Source organism: Protopterus annectens, chromosome 1.part2, assembly GCF_019279795.1.
Source record: "Protopterus annectens isolate FY-2018-M chromosome 1.part2, PAN1.0, whole genome shotgun sequence".
NCBI lineage: Eukaryota > Metazoa > Chordata > Ceratodontiformes > Protopteridae > Protopterus > Protopterus annectens.
Genome location: NC_056727.1, coordinates 562,931,391 through 562,947,991, shown reverse-complemented (window position 1 = coordinate 562,947,991; position 16,601 = coordinate 562,931,391).

Sequence of the window (16,601 nt, the reverse complement as noted above, 5' to 3'; positions counted from 1 at the left end):
GGATCCCCCTGCAATGACAGCAGAAACTAAGCCAATTGTTAAATTCCTACATGGACTCAGGCACAAACTTGCAGCACCATTTGGCACCCTATTCAACTAAAGCCAGATTACTGGTTTTGTCCCAGCTGAGTGGAGGACAGCCACTGTCATCCCTTTACACAAAGGTGGATCATCCACCAATCCGGGAAATTATAGACCCATCAGCCTAACTTGCCTGATCTGCAAGGCCATGGAACGGATTATCATGGACCTCATTAACAGGGACATTGGCAACCTCCAAACACTTGACCTCACACAGTTTGGCATTGACAAGGGGAAGTCGTATCTGTTAAATCTGGTTGACATCTTTAAGACAGTCACCAAAGCCATGGACGAGGGGAAGATGGTACACACCACCTACCTTAACTTGGCCAGTGCCTTCTGCACTATTCTCCACTCGGGCATAATAGATAAACTCTCTCAACTAGGCATCAATCCATATCTTACCAGATGGGTAGCAAACTGGCTCATTGATAGAACCCACCTAATCAAATAGGGGAAGCCACCTCAAGCAGTAGACCCATAATGAGCGGCATACCCAGGGATCAGTCTTGGGGCCTCTGTTATTCGGGATATACTTCTCTGAGGTGCAGGCCAGAACCAGTGGGCTATGGCTGACCAAGTTTGCAGATGACTGCAAGCTGGGTGCATTCATCAATTCCCCAAGTGATATGGATATCCTAAAAGAGAGTCTCACCCAAGCAAATGACTGGTACCAGAAACATGGCCTCAAGCTGAATGCTAAAAAATGCATCATCATCCCCTTTGGCGAGAGTGATGTCCCCACATATTATCACATTAATAACAATGTGCTAAGTACACAATCAGTAGTGAGGGATTTTGGCACCCAGGTTGATAGCAACATGACTTTTGACCACCATGTTGCTTCCATTGTACGGAAATCTTTCTACATGGCCCCCCTCATAAGTAAGTGTATCTCATCCAGGGACAAAGAGGTCTTAACATCCCTGTATTCTTCCCTTATAAGGCCAATTGAGTACAATGCCCCCTTCAGCATGTACCTCGCAAAGCACATGTAGCAGCTGGAGAGACCACAGAGGTTCCTCACCAGAAACATCCAGGGCCTCAAACATCTACCCTACACAGACAGGCTAAAAGCCCTGTCCCTTCACTCAGTTTCATACAGACTCCTCAGAGGTGACCTCTGTCTGGCATACAAAGCAAGCTCAGACCCTGCCTTGATGGGACTGCTGCATATCCGCAAGAAAAGCTCCACTCGAGTAACCCATACACGTGACCTCAGCTTAGTCTGTGGACTCATTGGAGGAACAGATTTGTGTCCCAGAGACCCCCCATCTGTGGAATATACTCCCTCTTCACGTCAAGCAGAGTACTTCATTATCCCTTTTTAAGTGCAACCTGGATAACTGGATGGGAAACAGAAAGTACACCTCTGGGATTCCACCTGTGTACCTGCTGGACAGGGGCTTTGGGTGCTGACTTGCCTAATATGGGCTAAACTCTTGGCTAGGCTTATAAGGGCTTCAGGGCCAATGGACTAGTAACCTCCTATGATCCTATGTTCCTATGAACAGTACAGTAGCTAATGCCACTGCGTAAGCCATAGATTTTGAAATAGGTTCAGTCAGTACATTTATATACCAGCAGTGTCAGATTTAAAATTATTATCTGATGGTGTAGGTTAGGATATTCAATATTTCAGGTGCTACCTGATTTAGAAGTTTAAATTTGTTAAGGATTTTACGAGTGCATATATCCCTAGTGTTTATCATACAAATGCTTTCACCATAAAACTACTGGGTAACCATAGTAACATTATCACCTGCTCTCTGTCCGCCATATTTTTGACATGTGTTTTCTTACTTCTTCACATGCTCCCACCAACAAAGACCTCTGTCCTGAAATGCCTGGATATTTCCAGCTCTCAGTAATATTCTGTTTATTCAAACACAGCCCAAAACTTGGTTTACTAATAGCAGCCATCAGGTGATGAGGAAAGATGGGCCTAAAGTGTAGGGATTAAATCCTTAGATGGCTCAGCTCTGTTACCTATATATGGTTTTGAGTGATGCAACAAGTGTACAACTTTTCCTAATTCTCTTATATGAGGAATTTGCCCAGTAGTTCTTCTATCTGCATCCCATAGGCTAACTTGTTCGATGAAAGCCCGGCAAGCCTGGATAGAACTAGAACCCTATGACACCATCATTATCTGTCCAGAGAACCTTGTTAGTAGAGCCAGATCTAGCACTAAGCAACCTAGGCAGCTGCCTGGGACTTGTGTTTGCTGGGCTGGTCTTTGTTTTCTGGGGGAGCCTGGATTTATTTAAAAAAAAGATTTCCCTAAATAAAATAAAAGCTCCAGTGTGGAAGACTTCTATAAACACAACAGGGCTTTAGGACCTCATGAGAGACACAGAGCAGCCAAGCAGAGCATTTCCATTTTGAAGGACTTCTGCACTGGGGTGAGTTGGACAGTTCATATCCTTTTGTGGCTTGTTCATTTACCAGAAACAAGTGTTGAGCACTGGACTAGGACTTAAATCATGTTCACAGAGTCTGTAGTATTTTATGATTCAATTATCTTGGACATTAGTTTATAGATCACACATTTACATTGATATTTATAGTTATTAATATTTTTTCAGAAAGCTCAACACTAAATACCAATTTAGTTTTCACTCATTAATACTATGTCTCGCAAGTTAATATGTTCAAAACAAGAAAAAAACACTGTCTGTGTTGAGTGCATGTTATATTATTAATAAAAAACACATTCCTTTCAGTATGTCCTGTTGAGTTTCACAGTGCAGCATCCTTCCATTACCAATGTTCATACAGTGAAATCCAAAATGTATACTTTAACTAGAAATCATGGGGCAGATGTTTTATATGGTTCTTTATTGCACAGCTGAGCTCATGCACACTCACAGATTATTACATATGATACTGAACCTGAAGCAATCCAGTCTGCATTTGTTGAAATAATGGTAGGAAAAAAAGAAGAAATTCAGTTCTGTGTTATGCTGATCCACTAGCAAAACGACCCCCAGTGGAATGCAGGGCTCATGTTGTATATATTTTATTGGACCAAAATACTAGTGAAGAAAATTTGTGGAATTTGAAACTATGACAATTATACTTCAGAGACAGACATTGTGTGTGTGTGTGTGTGTGTGTGTGTGTGTGTGTGTGTGTGTGTGTGTGTGTGTGTGTGTGTGTGTGTGTGTCTAAAATGCCCCAGTTAGGGGGATTTCTGGTTAAGTAACTTTCCTCAGGCTCAAATACTGAGGGTGGGTGTGGGCCCAGAGAGGAGAGGGCCTTGACCCATCATCTTGCCTAGGGCCCCATTTGACAGTGGTCTAGCTCTGGTGGTGCCTGACTGACTTCAGCCATCTTGTACAATCAATTAATATTGTAGAACAAATTATTATTTTTTACAATAAATACAGTAATAAATAATTTTCTGGACTACACAAACTGAATGCATTGTATCTACTACATAAGGTAATACAATTCTAAATGAAAATATGAGAAATGCAAGCATCCTTTGCTTTCTGCATAAATACATGAGCCAGTAGCTGTAAGTGTATTCATGCTGATGTATAGCCGTGATTTACAGCCATATATATATATATGCAGATTATTAATTTACTCATATATATCTTACATTTGTACTCATATAGACAACTTTGGTAGCATATAAACATTCCATATATTTGTATACAGATGCAGTTCTGTGTACAGATATGTTTATGCTTTTTTTGCATTATTTTATTGACATTACAGAGACATGTTTGCAGGTAAACATATTTCTTCTAGCAAATACCTTCAATTATGCAACTTTCTTTAGTTCATTTTTTTAAACCTATGTTTAATATGACCCCCCTCCTAAGAAAAATTATACTTACTATAGAACACTGGCCTTTTCACCGCTACCTGGTCAACCCGCTCAGTCAGCTGGTCGTGTCTACGCTTCTGTGGGTCATTGCATCTGTGCAGGCACTATTGACTGGAGTGGGTGATCCCTGTCAGGGATGACAGGTGCTCACCCAACTCTTACCAGATGTCAGTTTTTCTCCATTCACTTCCTCTTGTGTATGCCTGGATCTTATCCAGATACTACTCCTTAAGAAGGTGGACAAGTATCATGGTCTCGTCTGACCAGCTTGAAGGTGAGCCTTCACAGGTGCTGCCATAATTTGAAGTGACAAAACCAGAATGAAGAACATAGGGCTTAGGGCTGTGGTTCACATGTTAAGAACCACCACCTTTGAGGTGTGTCACCACCTTGTCCAAACCCAGATAACCTGCAAGGGCCTTACACCAGGTACTGTTATTATTGGCAGCTTTGGTTTAACCAAACTGCTCTGTCCCATACATGTTTGTTAATGGAATACATTCGCATTTAATTTGTATGATGCATTAAAAACAGTATGCCATCATCATTTTTCTTAGCATTACCTACAATTGCTACTGCTGCTGTTTATTGCCTTAGCTACTTTTTTGAAGTATTACACCTGAATGACATCTACTGCTGCAGTACAGCAGCAGTAAGATTTTTTGTAGGGGGGGGGTTGCAGAAATACATATTGCTATGTGTGCGATTACCAACTTTTACTAAGTGTTGAGTGGCTGAGGTGAGAATGTGTGCCAGATGATGTTAGATAGACAGAGGTTACACGTCATGGCTGTGCAAACTGCCATACATAGTACTACATTTTATTTATGTTTGCATATCTGGGGCTATCCATGCATTCCTGTGGCATGCTGGGGACTGCTGAGGACAGCTGTGGACCCTGTCGCTTTCTACAGCACATTCACGTGAACCCAAGGTGGCGTTCCTGAGTAGTAGAGAATTACTAATATGCTTAGTGGCTTTACACATGTGCATATAACTGTGATTCATAGAGCTAAGTATAAAGGGGCTAAATTGCATACAGCACATGTACATGGACCTGAATTTACTTGAAATAGTTTAACACCACCATATTAACTTGTTATTAAGAGTTAGTCAACAAATGACTTAGGAAACTGCAGACTTCAATAAGTAAGAAAAATAATACAAATACTGAAATTTAATATGAAACACTTCAAAATGATGTAAAATTAGTGAATGGTGTAAAGCAGTCATTTGTAAGTGGAAATTCAGTACAGCAGCAGTGGGAAGTGATAAGTGACCACTGAGAAAATCATTTACTCTGGTGTCCTTTAGTGATTGTGCATATATTTGTGTTTTAGTTGTGAAGTACTGAAGAAGTAAGAATGCCTTGTTGGCCAAACATACATGTATCCTTATGTGAAGATCCCTATAACCGTCACTGAATAATGAAACATGACAGTATCATGAATACATAATAATGGCAGGGGTTAGAGGAAGGATGAAGCTGTTAAAAAGGTGATTGTTTTACTGTTCTGAATGTATTTATGATACTGCACACATTACTGTACCACAATTTTACTTGGTTGGACTGAGATTTTGCATATCTATTTACTTATGTGTTAATTTTTTTAATAGGAGTGTATGACTGTGGATTTTTTTTCATGTATAGTAATGATGCAAAACAAGGGATCAAGGCAGAGAAAGGACAATTTCAGCCATGCAGAAAATCACATTTTCATGGCAGCCCTTACGACAAATGGAAAATGTATGCTTATTAAAAAGGGCCCAAACAAGCTGAGAGGACAAAAGCCTGGAATCAAGTTGTTCTGGTCATTAATGATATGGGTGGCAGAAACCACACATTAATACAGTACAAGAATATGACAAATTATATGATAGGATTTACTAGAAGAAAGGTAAGGCAGAATGCAATTGCCCATACCAGAAGCAGGGGAAGTCTCCAACAATTATCCCATTAACACCAGATGAGGAATACCTCCTATCTTTTTAAATTTCTCCATATCCTTTGGGATTTTAATACCAAGTCAGGAATGGACCAGATTCTAAGTCGGAGTGTAATTAAAGTTCATGAAATTAGTATTGTTTCCATCTTTGATGTTAGCCAAAAGTGCTCTTCACAGCACCTACAATGTGCCCAGAAATGACTCCTGCAATTCATACACAGTTACATGTATTGGTAGCATACCTAAACAGGACTGTAGATTATTTTTTATTAGAAACATTGAACCTACCACTGTTGAAACTGTCTGGGTATCTTTCTTCTACATCGCTCTTGTTTCTGCATGTTTAATGTCAGGATCTCTCACCCCGCAGTAAGTTAGTAACTCTGCAGGAAGTGACAGTGTATCACAAAGTCAAACACATGCTGACATTACACACCAGCTTGTAAACAGAGAAAACCCCTGCACCTTTTCACTATCTCCAAACCCAGATGAACATTTTCAAGATGATGGCAGACATTCAGAGGTAACAGTGTCCACAGAGGCACCTTTACAAAGGGAAGCCAGGTGCAGGAATTTGTTACAGCTACCCCAAGAAACACGAAAAGCTTTGGCTGCCCAGCAGCAGATGTACTGTGACATTGTTAGGGCTCAGAGAACTGTCAAAGAGAGTCAGCTGGAAATGGTCAGAATCCTCCAGGGTATACATGAGGATTTCCAGCACTACCTCAAAATGACAGAGAATAGGGATAAAGCTATGGTATCACTGATGTGAAGTATGGTGACACACCATGCATCAGTGGCCACCTCCATTCCTACACTAGGTTGGACTTACCAGACTCAAGCAGGAATCATTCTTGGAAGGGGAAGAGGATGGGGTACTATCCAGACACATGAGAGAGATCAAATGGCACTACAAGTGATCGATTCACATTCCCACAGCACTGTCAGATCAGTGTCAGCAGGATCACCTGCATCAAGTAGATCATGACTTCTGTCCAACTCATCCTCCAACTTTCATGACAGAAGCTCTTCAAACTCACTTCCACAATCACCTACCCTATCTTTAAGAGATGTATATGACACATTTGATGTTGACCAACAGTGATTCAAGTGTGACATTTCTGTTACTTATAATATGACCTTCACAAATGTAGGTCAATATTTAACTTAAAAGGGAATATATTATTAAATAAATAAAAGAGGATGGAGAGTGCTTAAGACACTTGTCAACTGTATGCATTTCATTGCTGTAAAGGAACTGCTTAAAACCTCAGGGCACGTTGTTAAGAAAGCTGTATGTCATAATAGAAGATTGCAGTCATTAACATCATTAATGCTCTATGCATTATCATTGCTACAGCTGGCAATTACCTACAACGTAAAAGTTGTGAAACACAAGTATTCAGGGAAACATGGTTAAAAATATTAAAGATTAAAATGAGTATCCTGTCATGTAAACAAACACTGCTGTCTCTTCACCCTCATCACTGCACAAATGATAATTTATTTTTGTCTCTGAAGTCACAAATTATTATGTAAGAGAAAATAAAATAATCTGATGTGCAATACCTCAACAGACAGTGTAATTTAAACTGAGAAAGCAGTGCATAATATGAAAAAAATAATATGCTAAATTTTAACTCAAATGCAAGGTAGGAAGTTGTGTTAAATACTGTTTTAACAGGTTTTACTAATTGTGCCACTTGAGGACATTCAGTATGTGCATACCTAGGTAAACCACATCACTAGAAGTTATTGTGTAGAACAGTTAAAAATGTGATTATTACCTATGACATCACTGAACAGGAGTCAATTAGCACCCAAGCATGATGAGTACCTGTTCTAAAATAAAAAAAGAATTATTTAAAGATGAGAAGGAATGTTAGATGAACAGTGACAGCAGACAATGCACCACACAGCATAGCCCATAGATAGATGCATGCATCAATTATACTCTGTACTTTTTACAACAAAGAAAGCACTACCCTAAATATCATGGTCCATCAGTCAAGAGTAGACACTTCTTGTTTATCTCTGCAGCCATATGCCATGCATGAGCCTGCTGCATGAGGTCCCTTACTGCTGCTGGCCTCTAGTCATCATTAGTCATAGTGGGACTGGAACTGGAAGCTAGAGTGACATCATGGGTCACATCACCACCAGCCTGGCATATGATCATGTGGTGCAGAATGCAACATGCAGTAAATATCCTGCAAGCAGTAAATGGGTCATACTGAAGGGCTTCCCAGACTCATCAAGGCAGCTAATCTAACCATTCAGGAGGCTGAAGACCTTCTCAATGATAATACAGGTGTAAGACAGGGATGTGTTGTAGGTGTCTTCTGCATCCTCACTCAGACTTGTCACTGGTGTCATGAACCATGGCTCCAGTGGGTATCCAGCATCACCTGAAATATAAAAACAGATAGAGAGAAAAAAAGAAAAAGAATAGGAGGGGGAGAAAAAAACAAAGGAAAAGTGGTTTAGTATGCAGCAATACATTTTACCATGAATAGCTACTTAAATACAACAGAAAAAAGAAAAAAAATCATGTACCAACAAGATGTCTACTGGGTATCCTGCCATATGGTAGAGTAAGCTAGTGTACTATGTTTGGAAATTCTGTGCACTGCTAGGATGCTGGGCAGAGAAGCTGGTGATGCACTCTCCATGTATCACAGACTACTTGGCAATTTATGGAATGGTAGTCCTTCCTATTGTGGTACTGCTCCCCTTGTGGACCAGAAGGGGCCATAATTGCAACATAGGTGCAATGTATCAGACTGAGTACCTCAGGGAAACATGTCACCCCATAAAATGCACCCACAGTCCTGGCTAAGTCCTGAGGTGACATTGGGAAACAGATGCATTGATTCACAAGTGCTTACAGTACATCCAGGAAATGTTGCAGTATCCTCAAAGCAGAAGCCTGTGAGATACTTAACATGTCCACAATCACTTTCTGGAAAGTCTCTGTGGCAAGTATTGTGAGGGTTTTACATAGCTTAATATCCACAGGGATAGGAAGTCCACACATTCCTCCAATACCCCTATGGGGGTCATACATACTCACCAAGATCCTTATAATGTCCCTGTCCACTCTGAACCTACCAAGTATCGACTGATTATCAAAGTTATAATAAGTTATCCTCAGCCTATATCTTCACCTTGCTGGACAGCGAGCGCTGCTGCATACGAGTGGTTTTGGCTCAGCCAAGGCAAGCAATTCACACTTGGAAATAGCATAAATCCCAAATACGTGAGATAATGCTTCATTAGCATATGTCATTTTACATCATTTCCCACTTATATATCATTATTATTTCATTTGTTTAGGTTCATTTGTTGCCATTAGGCGTTAATATAAGTGGCCTCTATGAATCACCTTTTAGCTGGGCTCATTCAGGTACAACGTGGATAGCCTTACTGCATCCACATAATGACTATGAATACCACCCAAAGTTTTATTCACAAGGAGTGTTCCTCAGAGAACAGCATCAAGGAAAGGATGTGGCAGTTGTAACTTTTAAATGGGAAAATAATACAACACGACTGCCTGGGTGCAATGACTCATTACTTCACTGAGGAAACAAAGGATAGATTTACTCTGAAAGGAACATGCCAGTTGCAGATGCAACCCCACACCTCATATGGTAACTAAAATGTTAAACTCTGTTTATATCATACTTCAGATGTATTCTGGTACAGGGTATATTGATACAAGCAGTCAACCTGCTCAGTTACATAAGTATATGTAACGGGAACTTATTCATGACTCCCATTTAACTTAAAACTGGAACATTTTACAGGACATGATTATAAAAGATTTTCCTGTGAATGCTGATATGTCTGTTAGCATCAAAACTCTTAGTTTTCCAAATACAGCTAATTTATTCAGGTTATCTTTTCCATCTGCTTTGATTAATTCTTAAAACATGAAATTAATCCTCCAACATACTACTACATTTGCAAAGGTCAACTTTTAATGAACGAAAACCAACTTACCTGTCTTTTTTAAGACTGAGACAACTTTGCAGAAACCGCATTTGAATGAACACTTGGATCACCACCTGAAAACTCCAGGTAAGTAACCACTTGTCCACACCACAAAATAAAATAAAAACTGAAGCAAATTAAACCCACCCCCACATGGGCTGTGCCCCCCCCACCCTCAACACACACACACTCACTAACTAAATATACCAACTTCGAGATCGCACTACAGTGGGGAAAGGGGCAAAGTTCACCATGGAGGCCAAGTGGTTACTTACGTGTAGTTCCTTATTGGTGATCTGAGAGTTCATTCAACTGTGGATTCGGTGGTGTTGTCTCTGTGTTAAGAAAGTTGGGTAAGTGGAGTTTTGTTCATTAGAAGTACACCCATTTGCACATGGGTATGTAAAACTCAGTTATGAATATAATGCTTCACATTATCTTTAGGGTCCATGTCAGTCTTGGGTATGTTTAGATATGAGGTTCTGGTAATGTACTCAAACTAATACTAAAAGAGTAGCTACAAAAAGAAATGTCATAGATTTCTTAAAGGCACTGAAGGTCTACATTTGGTCAACCCATTTCTAAAACTTATGACTTTAAAAATATCAAGTCAATAACATAAATTACAAAGATTAATTTTATAAGCACATTAAAGCTATTTAGGACATTGGCTGGCTGCATTAAAGCTGCACACCTTGATAAGGAGGGACATTCACATGCATCAAATTCCAGTATCAACAAGCACAAAAATTAGTTGAGTGCGCATTCAACTTATCACTGCCACATTCTGACACCTCATTTTCCACAGGTAAATATTAATATCAGTTGAGAGACCTGGAGGCATGTCCCATTCATAACTATCTATCTATCTATCTATCTATCTATCTATCTATCTATCTATCTATCTATCTATCTCTATCCAGTTATCTGTGTATGTCTAGCTGTATAGCTCTATCTATACTTGTGAAAAGAAATGTATTAACATATTTTGGGACTATTTTGTTTTTAAAATTTGATGTCATGTACATAAAATTCAGCCATGTGTTGTGCATCACTTGCATCTCAATAATTTGAAAATTAGAATAACAACCTCTAGTTCTCTGGAACTATGCAGCATTTTAAGAACTGAGGTTGTCATGTTTTGTACAGTTTGCATATGTATGTTGATGTTAAAGCATTGTAGAGGGCAAATTGTGGATAAAGCTTTTTGTGGGAAAAATATAAAATGTCTTTAGGGTGCATTTAGTATGACCATGAATATATGCTATGGATATATGTTTCTTAAATTTTATATGGCACATGGAAAATATGAATGTTCTCATACTTTCAAACTCTTGTGTGTTTTCATTTTCTAGAAGCCACCAGCCACAAAACCCTTTATAACTTTTCTGAAATACCAGTGTTCAGATTTCTAGGGACTGAGTAATGATTACTAATGACCTTTTTAACAGAAGTGCAAGATTTCTCTTATCAAAGGGAATTTAAAATGAAAGCATTTAATTTGGTGATTTGCTCATTTATTGAGGAAGATGTAAGGAAACCATACATATTTTACAAACCTTAAGAAATGTACTTGTGCATATTTCAAATCAACCAATAGTTACAAAGCTGTAGAGTATAAATAGAAGTGCTTACAAAATGTTTGTAAATCCACATTAGCTACACACACACACACACACACACACACACACACACACACACACACACACACACACACACACAAACACAAGCTTATGAATTTGCACAGAAGATATACTTTTGTTTTTAACAGTAAGGAAACACTTGCTAAGCTGCTAGTTTAATGTGCTCATGCTCTAAGTGAAAAATAAACAAGTCTTCAGAATTTTTGGGTATAGCTGACAGATTTTTTTTTTTCTGGATTCATTTTCAGAACATTTAAATTGCATCCATGCAGCTCACTGCAGCTGAAAATAGACATCTCACTGCTTGAATTCTGTAAAAATAAATAAATAAATTGAACCTATCAGCTCTCACTTGTCATTGCAAAATCATGGACAGCATGTACTTCACCACAAGCATTTTACTAGTGACTTGTCATCGTGACTTCATTCCAAGCTTTGCTTGTTTTCCATGTCTCACTTTTCTCCATGTTTTGACAGATTCACTTATATACTTCCAAATGTATACTATTGCATTGCTATGACATGACCCATCCCTAGCTGGTCTAACTCCTTAACTGGTATACTTTAACAAAAGAATGCAGACCCTGCAGTGGGAAGATGAGAAATGTCCTGAGGTTTCATCTGTCATACCTTGAGGTTAAAGGTCAGTAACCATTACCTAAGACATGACTTAAACTAACATCTTGCTGAAATGTGCACATTGCAGCCTACATTTACACAGAAGTGGGTTAAGGTTTCAGCATTTACGATGGAAAAGCAAACAAAGAAATAAACAAACCACTTACGGAAAAAGTGGCAACGAGCAATTTCAAAAGATGCACAATCCAAGCCTGCAGGTTACATTACCATCATCCTCTGTGTATTGTTATTTTGGTTTTGGCTGGGAGTGGGGTTGCTGAGCAGATCATGACTTCCTCTACCTTTGAATAGGATAGCAGGCCTGTATCTGTTCTATTTCCCTAACCAAGACATATCTGTGGTTTGTAGGTATACTAATGAAATCTGGGTCACTAGTGGTAATGTAGTTGCACGCCGTGGCTCTGGTCAGCATTCATTTCTAGCCGAATGCTTTACTTTAAAGCCTTGAATGCCCTTTCTTTGTATTACACATTTCAAAACCCAGTAGGATCTGTCTCAGTTATGCAGAAGCAGGGATTTCTAAAGGTGCTGTTCATGGCCCAGTTCAAGAAGGAGTGAGGAATTCTCATCATCTCACTAGTAGCAAAACCCATACTGTTCATGTTAGGTCTCAGATGACAGGAAATCTTGGATTTGGAGCTCTGTAGGGGCATTGGACAGAATATGTCAGATGCAGAAATTAGTAAACACTTTGGAAGGAGTCATCACTTCATGGTGTGGCTGATTGGTATAATGATCAAAGTCTTCACCTCTTAGATACAAAATGCAGAGTTTGATTCTGACCTTGGGTTATTGGGTAGGCTTAAAAAGGCCCTTTAGGGTAGTTAGCCTTGTGTGAATCTATGAAGCAATCTATGAGAATTACAGATGCCGAGTCTTGCCATATGAAAGGTATGATACAGCTCAGTACAGTGATTCTTGGCAAACTGGAATGTATCTCCCAAACACAAGAAAAAAAAAGCTTCATTGGAAATGAAGCTGAGCTGTGGGAAAAGCAATGAAACTCAGTCACATCTCCAAAGTGTAAATCATTTGTGTGCCATCTTCTTTAAGCTTCAGATTGACCCTGCATGCAGTTACTCCAGGTACAGACTCACATGTACTTCTGTTAATTGCAGCTTTGGATTTATGGCTTTTTAAAATATTTTACATTACCATAGAACAGAGGCAGTTCCTTAATAATTTATTATGAAAGCTATGGGTTTTCTACAAGCATTTTTGTATGTGGTGAATGATATATTTTCAGAAAAGGGATATGGCTAATAGGGCATTACTCTTTCTGTTCTAAAATGTATCATGGTTGGTGGAATTCATCTTGCATATTTTCTATCAATTTATTTCTGCATGAAAAGTATCAAATATTATTTAATAAAATAATAAAAACCCTGTCCTCACATGGGGTGAAGGGAGCTTACCTTCACATAAACCATTAATTTTATATTCATGTCCACATGTGATCCTTTGTCTATCATTTTGCATATTTGGGTAGAATGTTTGTTATTTGCTTTGGGAATCCATTATTTATCAGAAGCATACCATATTCTATATTTCCATATCACAATTCAACATAATAAGGAGAACATAAGAGTATTAATAGTAATTTTGAAAAACTAAATGACAAAAAGAGGAGTTTTTTTGAATATGAATACTGCAAGTGAGTTACAAATTAATACATCAGAAAAAAATCACAGGCTCCTAATAAACTTGTAGCCTTCAACACAAGCTTATAGGTCAGTCTTACAAACAATAGAAAAAAATATGCCCAGAGAGAGTTGTATCTTTTTGGAGTGAGAATGATAAAAAACAACTCAATGATTAAAAAAAACAACTCCAAACAGCTGAGAAATATGTTTTGGTGATCCATCCATATTTAGAGATATCATGTATAAGTTGCTGTTCTTATTTTCATACAGTTATTGACTCTCCTGCTGTGAAGCAACGCTGCTTCTCACGGATACTTTCCCTCTCGTGCCCGCTGGCCCTTAGCCCCCTCTCCAGTCTCTTGGAGAAGATATCATCAAGGCAAGTAATGAAAGGAATTTGGATCCCCATACTTCAGTGGTGTCCATGCAAACCCTATGCCCTAAAGTCCAGAGTGATCTGATGGTCTGGGTTCAACTTCATGTCAAGACAACTATTTTCAGATGCTCACTAACTATACCCAGCCTGTGGAATTTCACAGTGAGGTATATGTAGTACTATAGTCAACAAAATAACAGTCAATTAAAATAAATTTATCATCAACAAAACCATACCAAAGTACATTTCAAACTAGTGAAAAGTGTTTCATCAGAGTTTAAAAATAAAACCCAACTACTGTTTAAATAATTGTAATGAGGAATACCATAAAGTCAAATAAACCAACAAAAATCAGCACAGCAAAAGCAAATAACTGTCAGAAAACAGAATAAAAAATAAATTTCAGTATCTGTAGGATTAGCAGCACTTTATTAACAAGAAAATTACTTCAGTTAGCGCTTTCATCTCCCTTCACTCTCAGAGACTTCTTCAGACTAAAATGCATTGTTCGTTACGTACATTAAATACCCAAACCTGGGATACATCACCCAACAGCATCCAATCTAAGTTAAGAAGCCTAGTCACATGATAAAATAGGCTCAATTAAAGAAAAACAAATACAACTTAAAAAAAATAAGAAAAGAAAAGAATAAAATAAAAAATAAATTTTAAAAATACTATAAAGACCACCGATCCAGAAAATGAACAGATTTAATGAAACACTTAGTGCCTCGGCTTACACAGCCTTCCAAGAGTAAAAACACTACAAAACACTGTTTGCTTAAATACAGGATACTGCATACAACAATTAATCAATTAAGCATGTAAATCAAATTGCATACTTCCAATTACATTCCTTGTTGAGTCCCAAAGGCTCCAAAGTACCATACTTTAAAATCAGGAGGATTTTTTTTTTAAGTTTATTTTTTAAAGACACACATTCACCTATGCCAACTTGCAATTTTTCTAGGACACAACCCCTAAGGGAATCAGGGTTGGAGTTATGTGTTATAAAGAAGTGGCTACCAAGACGACTCTCTAATTTTTTTTTTATGTCCCTAATATGTTCCTGCAAACAGACCCTAAAACCCCTGTAAGTTTCCCCTATGTAAAACGTATTACATCCACATCTCAGCACATAAACCAACCCCTCTGTATTGCAACTATATCCATACCTATCTGTAAATTTAACACCATTAATATAAGAAAAAGAGCTCACTACATATTGGCAGATGGAACAACCATCACATGGAACAGTGCCCTTATTTGTACTTAAATTATGACTAACATTAATATCTGATAAACAAAACTGATTATGTACCAGAATATCAGACACATTCCTAGCTCTTTTATAAGCAATACTAACAAAATCACGTAGTATGGAATTAAAAATTTTGTTCCTTAGGAGCATAGGCCACAAGATACGTGCTTTTTAACTATTTTCTCGGTGATGACATTATAAGTCATCACTAAAAAAACTTTCTTTTGGTCTCCATTATTCACAGATGTATTAGTGGATTTATTTCTACTTGTACAGACCTTATGTTTCCCACCAACTCAGGCATCATAAGAATCTCCCTGAGAGATAACAGGGTACCTCATGTCCATAATTTTATGTTTAGCTGCCCTAACCAGTTGGACATCATAGCCTCTTTTAATGAACATATCTTCTGCTTCTGCTATCTCTCTGTCAAAACTCATATCAAGGCTGCATAGCCTATGAATTCATAAGAATTCATTATAAGGCAGTACCTTGACCAAATGTTTGGGGTGACAACTACTCCCATGTAAAAATACATTTCTATATTCAAATTTCCTATGGAGACTAGTTGTAAATCCATCTAAGCTTATGTCTAAAAAATTAATTTGTGGGCCAAGCTGTATACCATCAAAGCTTAAGCCCATAGTTTCAATTAAAGAAAAAGCCTAGTCATATGATAACTAGCTTCACAGCTTTACCAACTGGGTGTATGCTGAATGACACACCCACTGGATCATTTATAGTTAACTCTGAAGGTACTAGCAGTGTTTTAGCCGGGAGCCAAAGGAGGACGAGCCTGAATGGAAATTCAGGGAAGAGATTTTGAACGGATGTCTTGCCACACCTTTTAATCTGTTCAATACCAACAACAATAGTGTAACAGTGCCTGTAAATATAGTGGTTAACCATGATGAACTGTTTAAGAACATAGAAAATGATCTTGTGTCACTCAAACTCTTGCAATGGGACAACTTATTTTTTGAAAACTGCTTACTGAATCAACAGGCCCAAAGGGACTTAGAGTAATTAAATTGCCTGCTGGCAATGATCTACCCAAAAATCTGGTAGATAAATAGCTCGAGATAAATCAAAGAGCCGGTCTGCAATATATGGAAGTATTACGTGAGTTCAATAATGCCAAACTTGAGTCTATTACTAAAAACGTGAAAAATCAC